The sequence below is a fragment of the Miniopterus schreibersii genome (assembly GCF_964146895.1).
Source record: "Miniopterus schreibersii genome assembly, chromosome: X".
In the NCBI taxonomy this organism is placed as follows: Eukaryota; Metazoa; Chordata; class Mammalia; order Chiroptera; family Miniopteridae; genus Miniopterus; species Miniopterus schreibersii.
In genome coordinates, this window is record NC_138104.1 from 73,357,705 (window position 1) to 73,384,394 (window position 26,690).

General features: G+C 39.2%; 1 pseudogene across 1 annotated transcript; it reads left to right on the forward strand.

Annotated features, from left to right (window-relative positions):
- Positions 1 to 12,785: 12,785 nt before the first annotated feature.
- On the forward strand, positions 12,786 to 13,450 carry LOC308551018 (C-type lectin domain family 10 member A pseudogene; annotated as a pseudogene). The gene has a single exon. The product of its transcript is annotated as a C-type lectin domain family 10 member A pseudogene (transcript).
- Positions 13,451 to 26,690: the final 13,240 nt, after the last annotated feature.

Sequence of the window (26,690 nt, forward strand, 5' to 3'; positions counted from 1 at the left end):
TTTTTTTAATATATCTTTATTGATTTCAGAGAGAGGAAAGGAGAGGGAGAGAGAGATAGAAACATCAATGATGAGAGAGTCATTGATCAGCTGCCTCCTGCACGCCCCCAACTGGGGATCGAGCCAGCAACCCGGGCATGTGCCCTGACCAGGAATCGAACCCCGATCCTCTGGATCCTAGGTCGATGCTCAACCGCTAAGCCACGCCTGGCTGGGCAAACCCATAAACTTTCTTTCCTGGCGGCTATCAGGCCCATCCAGAGAGAGAGAAGACAAATCCATCTGTCTGCTGGTCTTTTTAAGGTTAAGGGTTAGTGTTTCTGGGAATCCAGTCAAAATGATTTCTGCTTCACCATAAGAAAGTAGTATAAATCAGGTCTGTGGGGAATGAAGCAGGTCTTTCATGTCCTTTTCAATGACTGGCAAAGTGACTGACTCGAATATTCTCTGTGGAGGAAGGGGAGAATCTGTGTCCTGTTAAGAGCTTTGTGGGGTTGACAGAGTGAGGATTACTGTCAAGTTCCAAATTCAGCACTATGCAGGGATGGACAGAAGTCTGCAATGTAGCCAAGGCCATTCCTAGCCACAGCTGAGCAGAGGCCACTAGAAGTCCCCAGTTTTAGGCAGGGAGGGTCTGTTTTGGGTAGACTTCGAAGAGACACTGTGAATGTTCCAATACAGGAGGAGCCTTCGTTTTAGTGTAGTGTAGAATTTAACTCCATATAAGGAAAATGAATAGAAAAACATGTTTTTGTGTGTCTTTACTTACACATGTAAATATCTAGCTCTGCATGGAGCATAGGCTGAAGTGTTTGTAGTAGTCACCTCTTGCAGTGAGGGTCAGAAAAATATGAGGGAGAGGCCCCCCATTTTACACTAATTTTGCTATCTGAAAATTTTAACTGGTGCTTGTATTATGGAAGAGAGTGACCATGGCATCAATGTCTGAGCCTAGCAGCCTGTCCTTTGGTTTTGTGTCTTCCCTGGTCAGTGGCCATGACCAGAGGCTTGCCAAAGGCAGTGTCTCCCAGCTTTTGGAGGGCCTCAGTCCCAGGCTCAGCAGCTCCTGATGTTCTAAATATTGTTTGCTCCTTTAAGTAGCAAATTCTCCATGGAGCCCACCACACCAACTGAGAACTTAGGGTAATTAGGTGAGATTTCTTCATCCTACAGAAAAGAAACAGGCTCCTCCTACAGCAGGTCCTTAAATAACATCATTTTCATTTAATGTTTTGTTATAACATTGATGAGATGTCATAAGAACTTAACTCTTTTTTGTATCAATTAGCCTGTGGTAAAATCAGTTTCATTATGTCGTTTCGTTTAAAGTTGCAGAACCCAATGATGATGTTAAGTTAGGGCTTATTGTACTGACCCATCATTGGGATCATCTAGGAAATCAGCAAGATGTGATGAGCAGGTAAGTCTAGAAAGAATCCTGGCAGCCACCAGCTGAGTATCTCACTACGCACAGCAAAAGTAGTGAGAGGTCTGAGACTTTGAATAATCTGCCTTTGCCCACCCTTAGACTGCACAAAGGACCTTGATCAAAAGTGAATGTAGCCCGGCAGGGCGTGGCTCAGCGGTTGAGCGTTGACCTGGGATCCAGGCGATCAGGGTTTAATTCCTGGTCAGGGCACATGCCCGGGTTGCGGGCTTGATCAATGACTCTCTCATCATTGATGTTTCTGTCTCTCTCTCTCCCTCTCCTTTCCTCTCTCTGAAATCAGTAAAGATATATTAAAAAAAAAAAAAAAGTGAATGTATTTCTGGTGTGTGGCAATGCCTATGTTTCTACTTTTCAGATCTCATCCTTTTCTTTCTCCAGTTTTTCTTTTCACTGGGCCTCCTAGCCTTGTCTGCAAGTTTCACATTCAAAGTCATGTTTCAGCTTACCGAGCAGAGCAACAAAAACAAACCCCCAAACTAAAGAAATGATGCTGGGAATTCCTCCAATTCATTTAACTGGGCTAAAGCCTGCATTGTTTTTCAAATATTTAGCAGCTTATTATGGATTACAAAAGAAAAGATACAAGAAACACACATATTATATAAATATCAGATAATTTTATTGTGAAATATATATGTTATACATAATACACACACGTGTTTGTCAAGAAATAGAACATTACAGCCACCCAGATGCTTCTTGTGTCCCCTTCTCACTCACTGTCTATCTAAGTTTTTATTTTTAATTTAAGGGTAGTATTAAATGTGTATCAGTAAATTGAACATACACTTGTGTAACCACTGCATAACTTAAAAAATAGGACACTTGTAATTTGTAAACCTTTAGTATGCCCCTTCTGGAATACCTCCCCCATTCCATCAAACCTAAAGTGCTTCTTTTGTAAAAATCTTTACCTTGTTTTTATTGATACTTTTATGATCTTTATTTGCACCCCTAAACACTAGTTTTGCCTGTTCTTAAACTTTTTCATATGCACATCAGACTGTTTACTCACTATAATGAAAGTCATTAATTTTGCTCACTATAATGAAAGTCATTTATTTTGGTGTTATTAGCTTTAATTACTTGTTCAGAATATATTCACTATTTCTAATAATGAGGGGTATTTGTATTCTTTCCAGTTTTACAGTGATACTATAAATTAAAAAAAAACACACCCACAAACAAAACTTCACATTAAAGGAATTATCATATATTGGATACTTTAATTGGCAGTATTTCTAATGCTTTAAATGACAGCTTTATTACTTTTTTAAAATTTTATATACATGTAAAAGAGTTTTTACTTTTGACAAAATGTTTTACATTCATAGAACATTATATTTTTCTATTGATGATTAAGATTCTCACTTTGTACAGTTCCAGCTTGGAGGTTCCTCAACTACTGTGCAAATAGAGGACTGTTTGTCCTCTACCTTCTTATTCCTCTTTGGTGTTCTTGACCTTCTGCATTACTGCATAATATTTAGAATCACCTTGTTAAATGCCACACAAAATGATTGCTGGAATTTTGTTTGTGATTACATTGAATCTTTAAAATAATTCAGAGAGAAGTAACATTTTTACAATACTGTTTTCCAGTTGGTGAACATAGCATATTTTTCTATTTCGTGAAGTTATTAGTATCTGTATTATTTTCCTAAGGCTGCAGTAGCAAAGTACTACAAACTGGGTTGTTTAAATAACAGAAATGTATTGTCTCATGGTTCTGGAGGCTAGAAGTTCAAGATCAAAGTGTCAGCAAAGTTGATTCCTTCTGAGGGCTGTGAGGGAGTATCTGTCCCATGCCTCCCTCCTAGCTTCTGGCAGTTCCTTGGCTTGTGACAGCATAAGTCCAATCTTCTCATGGCATTCCCCCATGTGCATACCTATGTAAAAATTCCTTCTTTATATAAGGACACCAGTCATATTGATTAAGGGCCTACCCTACTCTAGTATTATCTAATTCCAATGCCACGTCCACATTTCTAGGTATTTGTTACAGCAACACCATACTTCTCGGTACCGAAATCTATATTAGTTTGCTAGGGCTGCCATAATAAAGTACCATAAACTTAGTGGCTTAGATAGCAAAAATTTATTGTCACACAGTTCTGGAAGCTAGAAGTCCAAAATGAAAGTGTTGGCAGGGTTGGTTCCTTCTGAGGGCCGTGAGAGAAGGATCTGTTGGCCTCTCCCCTTGGCTTGTCTTCTCCCTGTGTGTCTTCACATCATCTTTCCTCCATGTGTGTCTGTTTCTGTGTCGAAATTTCCCTTTTCCATAAGGATACCTGTACATTACATTAAGGTTCACCATAATGACCTCTTCTCTATTAAACATTTTCAATAATGCTGTTTCCAAAAAAGTTTACATTCTGAGGTGCTGAGGGTATTTAAACATATTCATTTTTTTGGGGGGGGGGGGTTGGCACAATTCAACCTATCAAAGTATCTTTGAATAGAGTTTCCTAATTTTTCCCTGTAGGTCTTTAATTTGTTAGATTTATTCCATGGTATTTGTGTCAGTTATCAATTTATTGCCTTTCGGCTTGAAATATGTCCTTCAATATATGCTCTGTGATTTTAAAAAATTGTAATAACTATGTATGGTACCAGGTGGGTACAGTACTTGAATTATCAGGGGATCACTTTGTAAATTATATAATTGTTAACCACTATGCTGTATACCTCAAACTAATATAAAAGAATATTGACTGTCAAGTGTAATTGAAAAATAAAACTTTTCAAAACAGCATTTCTCCTTTCTAGTGAGTATGATGTTAAGCTTTCTCAATAGATGGCTGTAGAGGGACATCAAAGGAGGAAAAGGTTTTCCTTCAATTTCTAGCAGTGGCAGGATGGAATGCCCCTGTGGACTTCTGCCCAAGCAGCGGGGGCTCCTAAACTAAGGTCCCTTAATGACCTTGCAGCCTCCATCTGGCAATAATCTGTCTGCAGCCCTCTCAACCCAGAAACCAAACCACTAAGGCTTTCCATTGGCGCCATTGCCAGATTGCCTCTCAACCAACAGGCATGCCCAAAGTCCTCCCACCTTTGCTTGTGTCCCTGAAGGCTTCTGGCCCACACTAGTGCTCTAATTCCCTCTGCAGACTCCAGAACAAGCCCACCTTTGGCCTGGAGGGTCCACACTGACCTGCTGCTCTCTCTGCAAGCCCTCTGAAATTCCTGACTGCAGCCTGTCTGCTGCCTGGAGGTTTCCATCCTCTCAGCCCACTCACTGTACATCCAAGTCACCATTTACTTATCACCTCCTTCCTGGCCATCCTGAGCACTGGGTTGACTTCTACTTGTCCAGGAACTGTAGATAAGCATAGCCCTACCTCAACTAGCCCATTTCTCCATTATCCAGAGGACTGACCTGCACCTTATTCCATTAGGAGTTCCAAACTCCTTCCAAGTGCTTCCTTCTTTGGGTACTGTCTCTCAGCCCTAGAGTACCATATGGATTTTTAAAAATATCTTATAGTTACTTTTTATTATAGTTTTTGTATTGGGTCACCTCTCTCTTTTTAATTTGTATGTAGATGTGCTTCATGTATTCTGGGTAAGAGTTCTTTGTTAGTTAGTTATGTGTTTTAAATATGTTTTCTCATATTTTAAAAAATTCTATATATGCTGTCTTTTGCCCAAAAGGTACTTTGTTTGAATATAGTGAAATTTATAAATTTTTACTCTCTGGATATTGTTTATGTATCTTTTTTGGTAAATATTTCTTTAATCTGAGGTCATGAATATGTAGTCCTGTATTATATCTCAAAAAACTTCAAATTTAAGTTCACCAGGAATGATATGAGAGAGAGGCCCAGTTTTTCCAAGACTGGAAAATAGTCAGTTTCCAATACTCTGCAGTGCCACAAGTATTTAAGCAAGTGTTTTATATTCAAATAAGTTTTTGTCATCACTATACTGACTTTACACCTTGTTCTTCCTCAAATGAATCTCTGTTTTCTTGGATATTTGAATTTTATATAAATTTTGGAATTGGTTTATCAATTTGCACAAGCAAAAAAAGAATATTTTGTTGGATTGCATTGAATATATAGATCAAATTTGGGAGAAAAGTCATCTTTAAAATATTGACTCTTCCAGTCCACTAACATGGAATAGCTCTCCATTTATTCATTTGTCTCCTTTTTTACTCTCAGTAACATTTTATTATTATTTTACACTAAAAACTAACATGTTATTAGTTTTGCAAATAAGGTGCATGTTTTATTTTGAGACTATATTATTTTTATTGGTTACATTTTACTTAGCTAGAATTTTAAATCAGTAATATTTACTTTTTGTGTTTCTCTGAGTTGCCAAACACATACAATATTATAACCACCACCACAATCAAGAAATACAACAGTTTTATCACCCCCCAAATTTCCTCAAACTCCTCTGTAGACAAATCCTTCCCCCACACCCTTAGTTCCTAGCAAACTGGCTGCTCAGAAGAGAAGTTCTTGGCCAAGAGGTTGTCCTGCTAAAACCAAAATTCATGTGGAAGGTGGTGATCATATTTGGTGCTGTAGGTGACCGTGTCAGCAGAAGGGGATAACAACACTTGATTACCTCTGGGTTTGGATCTCACAACATCCTATTCCTCATTTAGCTTTCCTATATTCTCTTGCCATACTGTCCTTCTACCTCTCTGGCTACTCCTTCTGAGGCTCTTTCACTGGCTCTATTTCTTCCTCCTGCAAAAGATTTTATCCCTTCCCTTTTCCTTCTCAACATCTACTTATCCTTTATTTCACAGCCTAGATACCACTTTCTCAGGGAAGGCTTTTATACCTCTCACCCTACATTTGGTAGATCCTTACTGCTACATGCCCCTATAGTGCTATATTTTCCTTGATAATACTTTCCCTACTTAGAATTGCTGGCTAAATATTTTGTAACTATTTCTTTAATTGTGATATTTGTTTAATGCCTACCTTCTGAAGCACTAAACTCTATGTTGCTGTTTTGTGGATAACGGTTTTCAGAATTTACTATAGAGGTTGGTATGCAGGGTTATATCTGGCATATAAAACACATTAAGGGCTGTGTTTTAACTGGTTGACTCTGATGTGTCCATGATGAAGTTACCCAAGGTGCCATTTCAGCCACTCCTCCTCCCTTTTCCCTATTGTGCTCCCTCTGTTCTTCAGGGCCCTCTTCAGATCTTGGGTTTGTGTATTTGACTGCCCTCTAGAAATCTCCACTTGGAAGGCCAATAGACCCTCTCAAAGACCTTTAAACTCTTTCCCTAACTCCTCTTGTTTCATATCCTATTCCAAATTTCCTCCTCCTCTTGTGCCTAAAATCTCAGCTCATAATATCATCATCCAACCAGTCACCCAAGATAGAAACCTGAGGATCATTTTGCACTCATCCTTCTCCCTTCCATCTGGTTACCAACTCTGGTTTGTTTCTAAGTCTAAAACACTCTCAACTCTACCCCCCTCCTCCACCCATCTCCACTACTACAGCTTGAGTCCACAACCATGTCACTTCACCCTAATTCAGCTATTTGTGTGTTTTTTTCCTCATTCTCTCTTGCTTGAATTGTTGCAGTATTTCCCTGACCAGTCTCCTCACCTCCAGAAACATTCTATTCTATTTCACTATCCAAGCCCCCTTGTAACAAGACCTGTCCAGAAAACAGAGTATTTCTTTCTCTGCTTTAAACCACTCACTCACTTCTCACTTGATGCCTGCAGAATAAATGGCAAACATTTCATTGCAGTCTATCAGAAGTGTCTTTGAACTGACTCTAGTATTGGAGCCCTAATCTTCCCCAGACATGTCAGCTTTCCAAGAACATACATTCGGACTGGTGCCTCAATTTATATCCCAAGTTTGTATAGCACTGTTCACAGTCTGCTGTGTCCATGCTCCACTGACCTCTGCACATTAATCAATGATTGACAGCCTGTTAGGAAGCAGCATCTAGATCCTAGAAGCAAATCTTGACTGCCAAACTTCTTATATCAAGCATGATGTTCCATTACGGGACTTCTACAGAATTCTACAGGTCATAAATAATGTATTACTCTCTCCTATTAGAATATACAATTCCATGGCAGATTGGTGGCCGCCCTGTATTAGCTTACAATCTGGCAACTACTCTATATCAACAAAATCTACAGGACACCCCAAACCATACTCTATACCATACCTAGGGTCAGCATGAAGCCTACTCCAATAGGAACATGGGAACCTGGTAGCCAAAATAAGCTTGGGACATGAACTTTATATCTTAAGACATGAATATCTCCCAGCACTTTATCTGTAGTCACTGAGGTTATCAATCACATGGTATTCTCCCTCTATTTTCTCCATGAAGCTGTACTCCTTTCACTGCTTCTTGCTACTCCTGGCCTTTCTCAACTGTTTATCATTACTCAACATCCCAGTGACCCATATATTCTCAAGCCCAGGGGATAAATCCAGGGTAGACAGGAAATAAATACCAGTAGCTTCCAGCCCTGGTATACTGGAAAGGGTATATTGGACCACCAGAGAGACAAAAGATGTAGTTTTCCCAAAATCCAAGAGTGGCATTCACTGGATCTTGGATTCCATATTGAGGGGGTTCGAAGAGAGCATGAGATGTTTGGCTCTCCTTTGGTCTTTTCATCCAACAGATCTTCCACTCACCTTGCAGCACGCAGCAGGTACTGTGAGTCAGGATGCCCTAAGTCTACTTAGGTAACTTTTCCCAGACTTTCATTGCAAATTACCCACATTCTTTCTGTCTTGCCCCTTTTCTATTTGTTGGTGAATTCTGGATTCAGAATTCTGATTTTAATGAAATATTTGCTAGCAAAGTAACATAAATACAAAATAATGTTAAATTTTAAAATGATTTGTTTTAAATTATTTATTATTACTATTTAAAACTGCATGTGCATTATAAAAAATTGAAAACACAAATTAACAGAAGAAAACAATAAATATCACAGGTTGTGGATAATTCTTAATATTTATATTTTCTGTACATTTTAATTTTTTAAAACACTCATAGATTTATAATCATAAAAACATTAAAAATGCAGAGTTTATTTTTGTTTTGGTTCACATTGAGCATTGCCCTGGGTCTCTGGTTTTCTAGTCTTTTGTCATCTAGGCTTCAAATTGCTGAAGTAATAGGGCCCATTGCTCTTGGCACTGATGTGCTTTGTAGTTGTTTAGAGTTGTCCCAGACAATGGCATTTGGAACTTGACAAGGCAGTGTGCCAGGCAACAAAAGTGACTCATTTGAGGGAAGGCTTGTGTTCCTTTCATGGCAGCTGACATTAGCTAGAGTCAGCTTTAATTAAAAAGTAGGTGCAACAGGAGCTCTCTATTGAAAATATAGATCCCATCCTAGTATTGGAGGCATTGGTCTCTATGATACAGGAATAGGTTGGGGAAGAGAAGTTCTGGCCACAGAAAAGCATCTTCTTGATCCCCTAAAAGTTGCGTGATGAACCCAGAGCCCAGTCAAAACCCTCTCCTCCTTCTTCATTAAGTTGGTCACCAAGGAGTTGAGTTTGAAGAAGTAGGTATGAACCTCATAATCTAACCCCTATCCAATAGATCTGTCATTTACTGTGTGAGAATTATAATTACCATTCCTGGCACCCTGTCTACCCACTAGGAGACTAAGTGGACCAGAAGCTTTGGGTGGAGTAATGAGTGTAGATCAAAGGTGTAAGGGGGGAGAGCAAGAATATTCTGAATAAGGGAACTGTGAGAGAATATCCCTCCTCTCACACACCTCTCTAGAAAGTTCCATGACTGAAGGAGATGGGAAGATACTTTCCTTCAGGAGGTTTACTGGTTATTCAATTTTTTTAAAGGGGTGCAATTGTCACCAGAAAATATTGTTTGCCTTTTGTTCTCCAATAATGACCAAAAAGCAAAACCAAAATTAAACAGAACAAGCACCTCCCCCTATTGTTACTAAAGCCAACAGCAATCTCCCCAATGGAGTCCTCCCAGCCTACACTGTGGAGTAGAACTTGGAACAATGTCTGTATTCTTAAATATATATATAAATCACATCTGGTCCTTAGGTTATGCATTAATTCAACACTTACTTAGCTCCTACTATATACCAGGCAATATTTTGAGCACATGTAATAGTGCTAAGAACATCGAATCAAAAGGATTCTTGTCTTGGGAGGGAAGGTGGACCAAGTCCCTTTTAATCTTAATATTTTAGGATTTTGGTTAAAGCAACCCCAAGTTGATGTCTTTTATAAACCATGACCTCTCACACTTTATTTGAAAAATCTATATTTGTATATATTTTGCTTAATCATGGGCTATTTGCATTACATTGTTTTAGTAAAATTGAAAGTATGTGTGCATGTGTTTGTGTGCAGTTAGAACAAAATCTTAAGAGGTAGAAGGGACCTTCACATGAATTGTGTGGGAGATCCAGAAATACTTAAAAGGTAGGAAGTAGAGTGACATGAATGGTTAGAATAGCCCCACAATACTTTTGGGGGACATTAAGTAAGACCAAGGAAAACAAAACATAAATACAAGGTCTTACCTCGAAGGAGCTCAGCCAAGTCAAACACACCACAAAGCAATCAGTTCACCTAAGTGCAATGCAGGCTATGGCTGGAAGGACACAGCACTGTTTAAGGGCAGCCCAAAAGAAGGAGGGGTTGACTGTTAGATTGCTTGGGAAGGCTTCTTAGAGAGGAGACATCTGAGTTGGGGCTTAGAAGAGTGATAGAAGACTTTCCAGGGGAGGAATAATTCATATAAAGATAACCTAAACTGAAACTTTGACATTTTTTCTTTATTTCCAAGGGGCAGGGGTAAAAAAAAAAAACCTGCTTTAAAGATGTCTTTTCCCGGGTAAGTAGTTTATTAATCAAATTCCTGGGTTCTATTTTGCACATCAGCGGAATGACCACCAGGGGGCAACACAACATTATAAAATTGTGTATCTGAGAGACACTTCATTGCTTTGCCTGTAGCACTCTCGTAAGTCAAAATGCTCTTAATGTAATGGAGGGGACAGGGTCAGATCTCCAGAATATTCACAAATTCCTGCTTTCCAAGATTAGACAAGGTACAGCTGTATCCAGATTAAGTCTGCAGAGGCCTATGGTAGAACTCAAGGCCCTGATATCTACTTGGAAGGTTACTGGGCTGGGAGACCCCACAGAGACTACTGGATATAAGTGGAAGCTTAAAGAAGGATGGTGGATTAGCTGGACTTGTCAGTCAAGGTCTTTCAGATATTTGGAGTAGCCAGTGGCCATGAAGAATGGCATCCCAAGGCAGCACTACTGCAGGGATACTCACTAAAGATGCCCCTTGACAGAGCAGGAAGCAGTGACTTTACCAGTCCCCTAAAGCCATAGGATCACAGGATGTGACTCCTGGCTAGGGTTATATCAGAGTCCAGTCCTTCTGTAGTGGATGCTATAATGCCTCATCCATGTCCCCCTTCAGAACTAAGCAATACATAGTGGTTATGTGTGTAGGTTCAAGAACAAAACTGCTACTTACTAGCTGTAGGCCTTAGGACAAGTTATTTAATATCTCTGTGCCCCAGTTTCCATATCTGTAAAATGAGGATAATTGTATATACCTCATGGGATGGTAAGAAATACTGACAATATATAAAATATGCTTTGGACAGGGTGTGAAATATAGTAAAAGGCTCAATGAATGTTAGCTATTATTAGAGACCATGTAGGAGTTCCAACATTGATTGAGTCTATCATTTTAAGTATTTCTCAAAGTGTTGTGCCTGGAATTCCTGCATCAGAATCCTTATTGAGGATTACTTAAAAATACACATTTCTGACCTACTGAATCAGACTCTCTGAGCATGGGGCCCAAGAATCTGCATTTTCAACATGCCCTCTGAAATTTGAGAACCACTGCATTGTAATTTTGGCAGCCTAATATAGAGTCCTTCTAATAAAAGTGGTGTTGAAGCCCTTCCTGCTAACTTAACCACAGGAACACCACCTAGGACCTTCCAAATTAAGCAGTCAGATCTTTTACTATCAGTATGTTTAAGAATCCTTGAGGAGACCTGAATTGGACTGGCTTGGCTGTAACAGAGTTCTTAGGATGGGAAGACAGCTACTAAATGCAGCTTACAGTTAGCAGCACCAAAAGTTGAGCTGTATTCTTTACACTATTCAACAGACCACTGTATGTTAGTATCTTTGCAAAAATTTTCAAGTTTGTTAGAAGAACCTTCCCCCATGAAAACCCATCTGTGATTTTCATAATGAGGACCCTAAAATTCATTTTAAATGCTTTTTTAATTTTGATCTTACATGTGGACATTTGTGGGAATGAATCTATTCCATAAAGCACAGTATATGTGTTTTACACAATTAAGGTTTGGGGGAACAAATATAAATAATACTGATTCTCTGATCAACCACCCTACTCCTATCAGCAGAGAAATCAAATTGCTATAGGTTTATATTTAACCCATTGGTGAAAATTATTTGAATTAGACTAGCATCCTGACAGATATTTACACCATGAAGTTTAAAGCATGTTTCTTATTTAGTTTCAGTTTTATGCAAGGCCAAATTCAAACCTGGCTAACGTGCAGATTTAGTCTATCTAACAATTTACTCATTATGTTATCAAACAGAGTCAATGATCCCCGCAGCCATTTGCTTCTAGATGAACCCCATAGATTTGGATCACAATCAGACTTTGGGATTTTATTGGGGGGGGGGGAAATCATTGAAAAAAAAATGCCCCTTGGTTTTTCCACAAGGTACAGAGATCAGGACTTTAGTCTCAAAAACTGACCCCAAATACGATGCCCTTGTTAGTAGTCCTAAGGTATTTGCAGAAAGCAAGAGAGTTCTGTGATCCTATAGTTGGGTCCTGAGCCCTGGTATGGTTTCTGGTATGCTGAAATTTGGAGGATATTCAGAGCAGTTCTAATTTTTCTAGGCCTGGTTGTCAGCTATTTGAACTCCAGGGCATCTCTAGAAAAAGCAATTTCCCCACTGAGTCTCAAGGACCCTGCAAAAAACAATTTGACAGGCCTCTCAAATGCTTACACTCTTGGAGATGTCAATGGTTTTATAACATCTTCTCTTCCACGTAGTTGCAAATTGATTAATTATTTGGCTCCAAGAGCTTTCCATCATTTTTATTGTGATTGCCTTTAACATTGGCTACATACAGAACTTTATTAAACATGTGCCCTGCAGCAGTTTAAAAGACACAATCCTGGGCTCCAGCCTAGTCCCAGCCTCCCCTGCCCCCCCAACTCCAGCCCCAGCCTGGTCACTGGCCCTGCCTCCATTTCAGCTCTGACAGCCTCAGAGTTGGTCCAAGGACGTCAATGAAGCATGAAGACCTCCAGTCCTTGGAGAGTGAGAAGAAAAGCCAGGGATTTAGAAATGGACCACCTCCTCTCAAAGCCTTCCTGCAGTGTCTCTGCTCTGGACCCTTTACCCTCCTACTCTCCCTGGGCTTCAGCCTTCTACTGATGGACGGCATCTGTGTGATTGGATCCAAAAATGTCAAGATTCAGAGGGACCTGGAGACCCTGAGAACAACTTTCAGCAACTTCACTTCAAACACAGTGGCTGAGGTCCAGGCACTGCACTCCCAGGATGGCAGTTTGCAAGAAACAATAGCATCTCTGAAAGCTGTAGTGGAAACCCAGGAGCAAGAACTGCAAGCAGCCCGTAGCTTGAATGACAAGGTGTTTTCTCTGGAGAGCACACTGGAGAAAGAGCAGCAGGAACTTCAAGCAGGTTATTCTGAAATACTCCTGAGAGTCCAACAACTGTCCAAAGACCTGAACTCCCTGAATTGCCAGATGGCTGCTCTCAAGAGCAATGATTCTCAAAGTACCTGCTGGAGCATGAAGGCGGCTGCTACTGGTTCTCTTCCTCTGGACTGACCTGGCCCTAGGCTGAGAAATACTGCCAGCTGCAGAATGCTCACCTGGTGGCCGTCAGCTCCTGGGAGGAGCAGAAATTTCTCGAGCAACACACATGATCTGTGGACACCTGGATTGGCTTCACTGACTAACATGGTCCCTGGACATGGGTGGATGGGACAGAATATGAGACAGGCTTCCAGAATTGGAGTACAGGGCAGCCAGGCAATTGGTACTCCCATTGGCTCAGGGTGTCTGAGAACTGTGCCTACTTGGTGACTGATGGACGATGGAACAGTAACATGCATAAGGCCCTTCCACTGGGTCTGCTGGACAGACCTGAACAGGGCCAGCTAGGAGCCTCCTCTCCCCTAATTTATTTTCTGAATGCCTTCACTCACCTGCTGAGGGAACCTGGATTGGGATTCTTTTTTCTGGGGCCTCTTGCATCATCTTCGGAATTTTCATCTAGGATTTTAAGGGAAGGGGAGAGGATGATGTCTGAGGAATGCAAAATGATGTTTGATGGGCTGGGTAGATTAAAAACCACACCACTTTCTGCAATTTGCAGGTTATTATTGTCAACTTTTTTTAGAGTAAAAAGAAGAGAAAGATACGGAAAAAAAAAAAAAAAGACACAGTCCTGATTTCCAGATTTTAGACTCTTACCTGCTTAATTCCCTACTCCTTCAGAACTCTGTTCAGAGGGACTTTTGTTACATTATTTTAAATTTTAACCAGAACTTTTTTGTAACAGTTTTTTAGATTATAATTCACATACCATACAATTCATCCATTTACAGTGTACAACTCAGTGTTTTTTAGTTTATTCTCAGAGTTGTACAACAATTAGCACAATTTTAGACCATTTCCATCACCCCATAAAAAAATCCCAGACCCATTAGCAGTCACTCCCCATTTTCCCTGCCCTCTAGTCACTAGCAGCAACTAAAAATATATGTTCTGTCTCTATAGATTGACCTATTCTGGACACTTCATATAAATGGAATCATATATGTGGTCTTTTGTGACTGGCTTCTTTCACTTAGAATAATGTTTTCGAAGTTCATCCATGTTGTAGCATGTATTAGTACTTGATTCTTATGTCTTTTAAAAAATATTTTATTGTTGAGTACTACAGATATCCCCCTTTTTTCTCCCCATTACCCCCCACCACCTGGTTCCTGCCCTGCCCCAGGCCTTCACCACCTTATTGTCTGTTTTTGGGCAATGTATATATGCATATAAGTTCTTTGGTTAATCTTTTCCCACCCCCACCCCCTTCCTTCTGAGGCTTGTCAGTGTGTTCCATGTTTCCATGCCTCTGGTTCTACTTTACCCATCAGTTTATTGTGTTCATTAGATTCCACATATAAGTGAGATCATGTGATATTTGTCCTTCTCTGACTGGCTGATTTTGCTTAGCATAATCATCTCCAGGTCCATCCATGCTGTCTCATAGGGTAAGAGATCCTTCTTTTTTACAGCTGCATAGTGCTCCATGGTGTACATGTCCCCCAGCCTTTTATCCACTCATCTACTAATGGGCACTTGGGCTGTTTCCAGATCTTACCTATTGTAAATTGTGCTGCTATGAACATAGGGGTGCATATATTCTTTCTGATTACTGTTTCAGGATTCTTAGGATATATTCCTAGAAGTGGGATCACTGGGTTGAAAGGCAGTTCCATTTTTAATTTTTTGAGGAACCTCTACTGTTTTTCTTGGTGCTTGCATTGGTCTCCATTCCCACCAACAGTGTACCGGGGTTCCCCTTTCTCCACATTTTTGCCAGCACATGTCATTTGTTGATTTGTTGATGGCAGTTATTCTGACAGGTGTGAAGTGATACGTCATTGTGGTTTTAATTTGCATCTCTCTGATGGTTAGTGATGTTGAGTATTTTTTTCATATGTCTCTTGGCCATCTGTATGTCTTCTTTGGAAAAGTGTCTATGAAGGTCCTTTGCCCATTTTTTAATTGGATTGTTTCTCTTCCTCGTGTTGAGTTGTATGAGTTGTTTGTACACTTTGGAAATCAGCCCCTTATCAGATGCATCCTTGGTAAATATGTTTTCCCATACCGTGGGGTTTCTTTGTATTGTGAGGATGATTTTTTTTTGCTGTGCAGAAGCTTTTTAGTTTGATGTAGTCCCATTTGTTTATTTTTTCTTTAGTTTCTCTTGCCCTAGGAGATGTATTGGTGAAAATACCACTACACGATATGTCTGTGACTTTACTGCCTATGCTTTCTTCCAGGATTTTTATGGTTTTGTCACCTACATTTAAGTCTTTTATCCATTTTGAATTTATTCTTGTGTATGGAGTAAGATGGTGATTTAGTTTCATATTTTTGCATTTACCTGTCAAACTTTCCCATCACCATTTATTGAAGAGACTGTCTCTACTCCATTGTATACTCTTGCCTCCTTTGTCAAATATTAACTGACCATAATGGTGTGGGTCTATTTCTGGGATCTCTGTTCTGTTTCATTGATCTATATGTCTGTCGTTGTACCAATACCAGGCTGTTTTGATTAAAAGGCTTTGTAGGATAGTTTGATATCCAGTAAAGTAATCCCTCCAACTCTGTTCTTTCTCAAGATTGCTGTGGCTATTTGAGGTCTTTTTTGGCTCCATATAAATTTTTGGAATAATTTTTCTACTCTGTGAAATATGCTCTTGGTATTTTAATAGGAATTGCATTGAATTTATAGATTGCTTTGGGTAGTATGGATGTTTTAATGATATTAATTCTTCCAATCCATGAACATGGTATATTCTCCCACTTGTTTATATCTTCCTCTGCTTCTTTTTTCAGTGTCCTGTAGTTTTCCAAGTACAAGACTTTTTAATCCTTGGTTAAATTTATTCCTAGGTATCTTATTTTTTTAGTTGCAATGGTAAAGGGTATTGCTTTTTTAGTTTCTCTTTCTGAGAGTTCATTGTTGGTGTATAAAATGCCGTCGATTTTTGGATGTTAATTTTGTATCTAGCTACCTTGCCGAATTCATTTATCAAATCTAGTAGTAGTTTTATGGAGTCTTTAGGGTTTTCTATATACAATATCATGTCATCTGCAAATAATGACAGTTTTACTTCCTCCTTTCCTATTTGGATGTCTTTTATGTTTTCTTCCTCTCTGAAGGCTGTGGTAAGGACTTCCCGTACTATGTTGAGTAAGAGTAGTGAAAGCAGACATCCCTGTCTTGTTCTTGTTTTTAAGGAAAATGATGTTAGTTTTGCTCATTGAATATGATGTTGCCTGTAGGTCTGTCGTATATGCTCTTTATTCGGTTGAGGTATGTTCCCTCTACTCCCACTTTGCTGAGAGTTTTTATCAAAAATGGGTGCTGGACTTTGTCGAATGCTTTTTCTGCATCTATTACCATGATCATATGATTGTTGTCCTTCATTTGGTTTATGTGGTGTATCACCTTTATTAATTTGCGAGTATTATACCAGCCTTGCATCCCCAAAATAAATCCAACTTGGTTGTGGCGTATGATGTTTTTAATGTATTGCTGGATCTGGTTTGCTAGTATTTTGTGGAGGGTTTTTGCATCTATGTTCATCATTGGCCTGTAATTTTCTTTCCCTGTAGTGTCTTTATCTGGTTTTGGGATTAGGATGATGCTGGCTTCAAAAAGGAGGTTGGGAGTTTTCCCTCCTATTTTATTTTCTGGAATAGTTTGAGGAGGATAGGTGTTAATTCTTCTTTGAATGTTTTGTAAAACTTGCCTGTAAATCCATCTGGTCCCGAAGTTTTTTTGCTGGGATTTTTTTGATTACTGCTTCAATTCCATTAGTTGTTATAGGCCTATTCAAGTTTTCTGATTCTTCCTGATTCAGCTTTGAAAGATTGTATGCTTCTAGTAATTTGTCCATTTCACCCAGGTTGTCCAGTTTGTTGTCATATAGTTGCTCATAGTATTGTCTTATAATCCCTTGTATTTCTGTTCGTCAGTTGTTATATTGCCTCTTTCATTTCTGATTGTATTTATTTGGGTCCTCTCTCTTTGTTTCTTGGTGAGTTTGGCTCACATTTCATCAATGTCATTTATCTTTCCAAAGAACCAGCTCTTGGTTTCATTGATTTATTTTACTGTGGTTTTTTTAATGTTTTTTATTTAGTCTCTATATCATTAATTTCTGCTCTGCTCTTTATTATTTCTTTCCTTCTACTTCTTCAGGGCTTTTCTTGCTGTTCTCTTTAGAATACTATTAGTTGTTGTGTTAGATGGTTTATTAGAGCTTTTTCTTGTTTCTTGACGTATGCTTGTAATGCTATGAACTTTACTCTGAGAACTGCTTTCACTATGTCCCATAGATTTTGGGTTGTTGTCTGTTCATTTTCATTTTTCTTTGAGTTTTTTATTTCTTCTTTGATCTCATTGGTAACCCATTTAATGTTTAATAACATTCTATTTAGCCCCCATGTGTTCGAATATTTTTGTGTGTTTTTTTAAAGGGGTTGAATTCTACCTTCATTTCATTGTGATCTGAGAAGATGCTTGATATGATTTCAATCTTCTTGAATTTGTAGAGACTTGTTTTGTGTCCTAACATGTGGTCTATCTTTGAGAATTTTTCATGTGCACTTGAGAAGAATGTGTATTCTGCTGCTTTGGGATGAAATGTTCTGCAAATGTCAATTTAATCTATTAGAGCTAGTGTGTCAATTTTGGTCTCAGTTTCCCTGTTGATATTTTGTTTTGATCTGACCAATGATGAAAGTGGGTTTTTGTGTTTGTGTGTGTGTTTTTTTAAATATATCTTTATTAATTTCAGAGAGAGGAAGGAAGAGGGAGAGAGAGAAAGAGAGAGAAACAGAAACATCAATGATGAGAGAGTCATCATTGATCAGCTGCCACCTGCATGCCCCTGACTGGGGATCAAGCCCTCAACCTAGGCATGTGCCCTGACCAGGAATCGAACCTAGATCTGGATCCTAGGTCGATGCTCAACCACTGAGCCATGCCCAGCTGGGCAACAGTGGGGTTTTAAAGTCCCCCACTATGATTGTGTTGCTGTTGATCTCCCCCTTAAAGTCCAACAAGAATTTTTTTATATATTTAGGTGCTCCTGTATTGGGTGCATATATATTTATAAGGGTTATTTCCTCCTGTTGGATTGCTCCCTTTAGTATTATGTAGTGAGTTTCTTTCTCTTTTGTTATGTCTTTATTTTGAAGTTTATTTTGTCATATATAAATATTGCTACTCCACCTGTTTTTTGTTTCCATTTGTGTGTAATATTTTTTTCCATCCCTTCACTTTCAGCCTGTGTGAATCTTTTGTTCTCAGGTGGGTCTCTTGTGGACAGCATATATATGGGTCCTGTTTTCTTAACCATTCAGCTACCCTATGTCTTTTGATTGGAACATTTATTCCATTTACATTTAAGGTTATTATTGATATGTACTTATTTAATGCCATTTTCCCCTTTATGCTGATGTACCGTTCTCTCAATATTCCTCTTCTTAAAGCAGTCTTATTAGCATTTCTTGCAATACTGGTTTGGTGGTACTGAACTTCTTTAGCCTTCTTTTTCTGGGAAGCTCTTTATTTCACCCTCAATTTTAAATGATAGCCTTGCTGGATAAAGCAGTCTTGGTTGCAGGTTCTTGCTTTTCATTACTTTGAGAACCTTATGCCAATCCCTTCTGGCCTGAAGTGTTTCTGTTGAGAAATCTGCTGTCAGCCTTATGGGGGCTCCCTTGTAGGTCACTGCTTGTCTCTCTCTTGCAGCGCTTAATATTCTCTTTGTCCTTAACATTTGCCATTTTAATTATGATGTATCTTAGAGTGGGTCTCTTTGGGTTCCTCTTGTTTGGGACCCTCTGTGCTTCCTGAACTTGTGTGGGTTTCTTCTTTAACATTATAAGAAAGTTTTCTGTCATTATTTCCTCCACCAGGTTCTCTATGCATTGCTCACTTTCCTCACTCTCTGGGGACCCTCATGATGCAAATGTTGTTTTGATTCATGTTGTCCCACAGTTCCCTTAGATTGTCCTCATGCTTTTTAAGTGTTTTTTTCTTTTTGCTGCTCTGATTGAATGTTTCTTTCTATCTTATATTCTAATTCGCTTATTCTATCCTCTGCTTCATTGAGCCTGCTTTTAATTTCTTCTAGCGTATTCTGGATATCAGATATAATATTCTTCATTTTTGCTTGGTTCTTATTTATCTTTTTTCATGCTGCTTTCACTAAGTTTCTGAATCTTCCCATTAAGTGTCTTGTGGTTCTCATTATTTTCCTTGAACATCTTTATAACCATTACTCTGAATTCTATTTCTGATAATTTGCTGAACTCCATCTTGCTAAGGTCTTTTTCTGGCGATTTTTTCTTTTATTTAGCTTGGGGGTTGTTTCTTTGTGCCCCAAATTTAGTGACTCTTAGTATCTATATATTAGATATATTTTTTGTCTCCCAGTCTTGTGGGGTGGGATTTTGTAGTGTATGTCCACTGGGACTCAGAAATGTGTTCTCCTTATACTTCTGAGCTATTTCCTCTAGGTGTTTTCATTTTTGGGTGTCCTTTTTGTGGGTTCTTTGGGCTCTCCTCTTGTGATTGTGTCTAAATTGTTTTTGATCTGTTCATGGTAGGACACTCCTCTCAGGTTGGCTAACTTTGAAGATCAGACACAACCACGTTGTATGAGCTGTTGTATAGGTGCTGGTAAAGCAAAACAAAACACAAGCAAACTGTCAAGAAACAAATAGGAACTTACATAATATCCTGACAATCACAATGAAAACAACCCAAGAGAAAGTAGAATTGGAAGAGCGAAGGGAGAACACAAATGCTAAAGCAAAGAGTGAGAGAGAGAAAGAGAGAGACAGAGAGAGAGAGGAAGACATTTTTGTTAATAGTAAAATAATAATAATAATAAAATAAGATTAAAGGTAAAAAATAGAGAAACTTCTGGGAGATAAAAAGGGCAGAGAAAAGATTTTGAAAGTAAAGAAGGGTGAGCAAAAACTTAAAGGTAGAGAGTAGAAATAGGAAAAATAGTTAAAAAATAAAAAAACACACACATTTAAATAGAGAGAAACAGGAACAAACAAATAAACTAAAAGCCAGGAAGACAGAGAATAAAAGGGAGAAAAAGCAAAGAAAAAAAGAAAGTTATGCCCATTGGGATAAGAAGACAGAGAGATATAAAGCAAGAGCAGAGAGGTGTCCAATAAGAGATATGGGGGAAACAATAGAGAAAAGCAATAAACTTATTGGTTATAATGATAATATCCCATCAATAAAGCAGAGAATATCAAGAAAATCTTGATAATAGAAAAAAAAGAAAACAAAAGTAAGCAAAACAAACAAAAAACAAAGCAAGAGAAAGCAAATTTTAAAAAATTAATTAAAACAATTGAAAAATTTAAAAATAATTTTTTTTTCTTTTACTTTTTTCTAAAAAAAAAAAAAAGAAAGCCAATTGAGTGAGTTTCATATGGGCAGCTTCTGTTGTCTGAGGCTCACTGTTTTGTATGCTGATTTTGGTTCTCCTGGGAAGTACTTGTGTGTCACCTAATGTCAGGAGCTGTCTAGGTTTGACTCTGGTGTCCTTAAGTAGTTGGCTGGGCTGAGGCTCTCTGTGTCCACCTCTACCTGTCCGCTATTTTACCTCCCCCTTTGGTTGCCTGGTCTTACTCCAGGGTCTTCTGAAGAGAGTCTTTAGGGTGCAGGCCAGCTAGTGTAGCTCGGGCAATTGCTCCCCTTACTTAGAGGTTTCACTGTCAGGCACTTACAGAGGGGAAGTTAGTCTCTGCTTCAAAGCCAACTCCTCAGTCTCTACACTATCCTCCAACTCTGGTTCCCCATACAATGGTCTGCTGCAGGTTCAGATTGAATTCAGTCTGTTACCCTTTCTGTATGGGCAGTTTCAGTGGCCTGGGCTTAGTGAGTTTGATTGAAAAAGATTCAAGTGAGCACTTTGCCTGCCCAGCCCAGCAAGGGTTTTCAGCTTTTCCTCCAGTTCCCAAACAATAGTCCTTGAGAGTCTTATTCTTATAATGTCTTCTTGTGAGCTGTGGGGTATATCTGGGGTTTTAGTGAGCTGAACCAACCCCTTTCCTGTTTGGGGTGGTGCTCTTAGCCTGCTGGAGAGGTAGGCATGCTCTGCCCCTCCTTTCCCAGATCTGGTTTGCTTATCTCACAGCGCACTCAATTCAAACTCTCCACAATGTAGAAACAAATCCCAGCTTTCACTAGTCTGTCTCCCCATTGCAATGAAAAACTCAACCCCCCCGAGCAATCAAAAACTCAAAAACGCACAAAGCAACCAACAGGCAGAGAACCCACCTTGCGAGGTCTTGGTACCCCCACACCTCAGAACCAAGCAGGAGGGGTCACAAAGTCAGCCTCAACCAGGTCCCCTGCACAGCTGATCTCAGTAAAGGTGAGGCAGCTCCTTGCCAGCTATCCTGGCTCCCATCAGAGCAGGTCCAAAATCTCAGATTCACCCCATCAGTAGCTCTGGAGGCTGGAGTCCATATTCACCCCGCTGGCAGCTCTGGTCCCTCTCTGGAGGTGGGATGGTTCTCTTTCCCCTCCCCACACCACACAATTCAAGTGCTTTCTTGGGTTCTACACAGTGCCCTACAGGAAAGCAGAGGGTCCCTCTAGGTGGCTGCTGAGTGCAGCCCTCTGGCCCCTTTCTATTCAGAAGCCACGCCCTGTGGGACAGCCTTTCCTGCAGTCAGCACCGGAGGTGAAAGACTTCTGTCCCAGCTGCAGCCATTAGGTGCATTGTTTCACTGGGAAGGTGCGGCCCACTCCACACAGGTACACTGTTCTCCTGGCTCCCTCTGCCCACTGTGCACGGGCTCTCCTTCCCTTCTCTTCCACTCCGGGTTTGAGACCCCAGCTTTTGGATGTCAGTCCACACTTCCAAGGGAAGGGAGCTTTGCAGTCTCTAACTCTCAGGCCTTCCAGCCTAGCACTGGCTTCAGGGGGGACTCCTCCTTTCTACACTCCCCTCACTTACCAGACTCTATGAGGTTTCTTCAGTGTTCCTTACTCAAAATATGTCCACTCAGGTATATTTCTCTTGTTTTTCCAAGTGGGTTATGCAGTATTTTAGTGGTAAATCCAGTCCATGGCTGGGAGCAAGGGCACTCTGCTTTTTGTCAGAGTGCAGCCATCTTCCCTTTCCAAACAATTATTTAAACACAATTGCTTTTATATCCCTAGACCCCTCCCTATAATTATTCATATGTACATCTTTTTTAGTAAGACTATTATTTTTAGAGCAGTCTTAGATTCACAGCAAAATTGAAGGAAGGTACAGAGATTTCTCATGTATCTGCTGCTGCCACAAATGCATAGCCTCCTCTGTTATCATCAACATCCCCTACCAGAGTGGTACATTGTTACAATTGATACATCACAATCACTTAAGTTCATAGTTTACATTACTAATGTTGTATATTCTATGGGTTTGGACAAAAACGTATAATGGCGTGTATCCACCATTATAATATCATACAGAATATTTTCACTACCCTAAAAATCTTCTGTTCTCTATTTATTCCCCTCTCCCAACTCCTGGAAACCACTGATTTTTTAAATTTTTCCATAATTTTGCACTTTCTATGATGTCTTATAGTTGGAATCATACACTAGGTAGCCTTTTCAGATTGGCTTATTTTACTTAATAATATGAATTTAAGCTTCCTCCATGTCTTTTTATGACTTGATGGCTCATATCTTTTTAGTGTTGAACAATACTCCATTGTCTGGATGTACCACCCTTTATTTATCCAATTTCCTACTGAAGGACACTTTGGTTGCTTCCAAGTTTTGGCAATTATGAATAAAGCTGCTATAAACATCCATGTGCAGATTTTTGTGTGGACATAAGTTTTCAGCTCTTTTAGGTAAATGCCAAGGAGCACAATTGCTGGATCATATGGTAAAAGTATATTTAGTTTTGTAAGAAACCACCAAACTATCTTCCAAAGCAGCGATATCATTTTGTATTCCCGCCAACAATGAACAAGATTTCCTGTTACTCTGCATGCTCACCAGCATTTGGTATCAGTGTTCTGCATTTGGCCATTCTAATACGTGTGTAGTGGTATCTCATTGTTGCTTTAATTTGCAGTTCCCTAATAACATATGATGTGGAGCATCATTTCATATGCTTATTTGCCATCTGTATATCTCCTTTGGTAAGGTGTCTGTTCAGATAATTGGGTTGTTCATTTTCTTATTGTTGAGTTTTAAGAGTTCTTTGTATACTTTGGATAACAGTTGTTTATCAGATATGTCTTTTGCAAATATTTTTCTTACAAGTCTGTGTCTTGTCTTCTCATTCTCTTGACATTGTCTTTCACAGAGCAGAAGCTTTTTAAAATTTTAATGAAATTCAGCTTATCAATTATTTCTTTCATGGATCATGCCTTTGGTGTTGTCATACTTTTTTACATAGTTATAATCATCATGTAGAAAAATTTGGATCTATGTTTTCTATTTAACATGATTTAACTAATCTATGTTGTTCCACTTATTTTTATTACTTTGCATTTATTGTTTTAGTGAATATATAACATTCCTTCCAGTTGATGTACTATAAAGTACTTGATCCTCTCATTCTCTCAATGCAAGACAATTAATTAGTGCAACTATACAACAACAGCTACAACATAGAAATGCCTACATGCAAACACTCTGTTTTACCTTTTTCCCTTAAATTTCCTATCATTGTATATGCATATTTTCTAATGTACTCAGTTATATTCATTGCTTATTATTGGTTCTTCCCATTTTGAAGTTAATCTACAAGGGCAAGGTTCTTTGTTCTGGGCATTATTTCTGCATTTCCCAAGATTGCCTAATAATCATAATCGTTAGAGAATTTGTTAAAAACACAGATTTCTATGATCCACTGAGAACTACTGATTTGAAATAAGAATATGAATTTTTAATAAGTGCTCACACACAGTGGTTCTTCTCCATGAACTAGGGTTGATTTTTAAAATCAGTATGATTGACTAGTTCAATTTTGAAAAGTGTACATTCTGATTGGTTAGAGCCCATGATATACAAGTTGTTAAATATTCTGAATAGCAAGGTAAGGATCAATATGTCCATTTGACAGAAGAGGAACTCAAGTCCCAGGACGCTCAATAGCTTATATAGATATTAATCAGTAGCAGTAGGAGGGGGTGCATGCTCATTTTCCTACAACTGCAATAAGTCGTCACTGTCAAAGAGCAGAACATGAAGTGTATATCAGGAAGGATTCTCCAGACAAACAGAACCAATAGAAAATATATAAATAGGCTTGTTTTAGGGAATTGGCTCATGTGATTGTGGGGACTGGAAAATCCAAAATGGATCGGCTGACAGGCTGAAAACTCAGGAGGGATTTCTATGCTACATAGCCTTGAGGCAGAATTCCTTCTTTCCCAGGAAACCTCAGTTTTTGCTCTTAAGGCTTAGATTAGGTCTACACATATTGAGGGTAATTTCAACTGCAAATATTAATCACATCTACAAAATACTTTTACAACAAATTACAAACAACTAAGCATCATAGTATAGCCAAGTTAACACATAAAGTTAACTATTATGGGGTGTTTGAGGGAGTAGACAGCTTTGGGAAAGCATGGGTTTTGATCTCCAAAGACAAAGTCTGCTACCCCTTCACCAAACTGTTTATTAGGGCTGGAACCCCCAGTCTCAGCGACTTAGCCAGATTAAAGTACAGTGGTTATTATATGGGACCATGTTCTCTCTGTCCCTGCAAGGGCAACTGCTGAGGTCAGAAGCAAGAGAGATAAGAGTCCTGACTCCAAATTACCTAAAAAATAAGAGATTGCCTACCTTCAGCATACCTCTGTCATGTAACAGTTTCCTCCTCTGTAAAATGTAGATAACAGTTGTGTCTACATTTTCAGGGTTTTGTGAGGATAAAATCAAATTAATGTATGTAAAGTGCTTAGAATAGTACCTTGCACATAATAAGCAGTATATAAATGTTAGCTGCTTTTGCTGTTGTTAGTAGCAGCAGCAGCAGCAGCAGCATCCTAGATAGAGGCCTCTGCAAGTGTGAAGTCAGCAAGTTGGTATTCAAGGACCTCTTGATATTGGCCTGTTTCTGAGCTCCAGTGGCAGTGCCTATGGAAAGCTTAGGGAGCTTTAGCCCTTCTTGTCCACATTAGCCTTGGCTACCCCCAATAAATATACACATTAGTAAAAACAGTATTATGGCCACATTAAAACAGGACAAGTCCCCTAGCCGATACTCACCCCTTTCTAGTCTTTTTGCTTCATTATCGACCTCTTATTGAGAAATTCTGGAGTCTCCAAAGCTGGCCACTCAATAGCCCCACTTTACCCACATAAACTGGAACTCTCCTCTCTTCTTTTACCCTCTCCTCACCAAAATCCCATGAATTAAGTAACAGTATCCTCAGGAAACTGAAGCCCCAAAAGTTAAAGGGAATTGCCCAAAGCCACACAGTTAATAAATGGTAGAGCTCCGCCCAGCTGGCATAGCTCAGTGGTTAAGCATTGACCTATGAACTTGGCGTTCATGGTTCAATTCCTCATCAGGGCACATACCCGAGTTGCTGGCTTGATCCCCCGTAGAGGGTGTGCAGGAGTCAGCCAACTGACGATTCTCTCGCATCATTGATGTTTCTATCTCTCCCTCTCCCTCCTTCTTTCTGAAATCAATTTATAAAAACATATTTAAAAAGTACATAAATAAATAGTAGAGCAGGAATTTGAACCCAGATATGTGGGACTTTTACCCCATGTTCTCTGTCCACTCTACCACATGAATACATCCCAAGATGCCCATGGCTTGGAATGGCTTAATTCCTCACTTATACAGAAATTCCATTTTAAAAGAGGGGTCACATAGATGCAAAAGGCATGAATATAAAGGAAGTTTATTTTAGTTAAATTGTAATTTCTTTAGGATATGGAAAGAATCATTATGAAGATGGATTTAAAAATGAACAAAAAGGATGTCTTCCATAATTAACCACTATCTTTATCCTTATTATAAATAAATTTAGCTTGTGTTCTTGGTAATGTCATACAGGCATTAAGTTACAAAATTGGAATGTTTAAGCAGTGTGGAAAGACAGTGAGGGATTTGGAGGCAGTTCATTCAGGTATGCTCCCAAAGCATACCATTATGTAAAAGTCTAGACCTGGACCGAAGACTTAAGATGGTTATCTTAATTACAAACCAAGTCAGGTGGAGGCAGAAGATAAAGGAAATCCCCTTATAGCCCTAGCTTGGGAGACGATTGGCAGCAGAGACTGCTGGAGAGTCTAGTGTTAAGGTCAGGTCCCTGTAATGTTCTTTCTAGGCACTCACTCTCCCAGGCTGC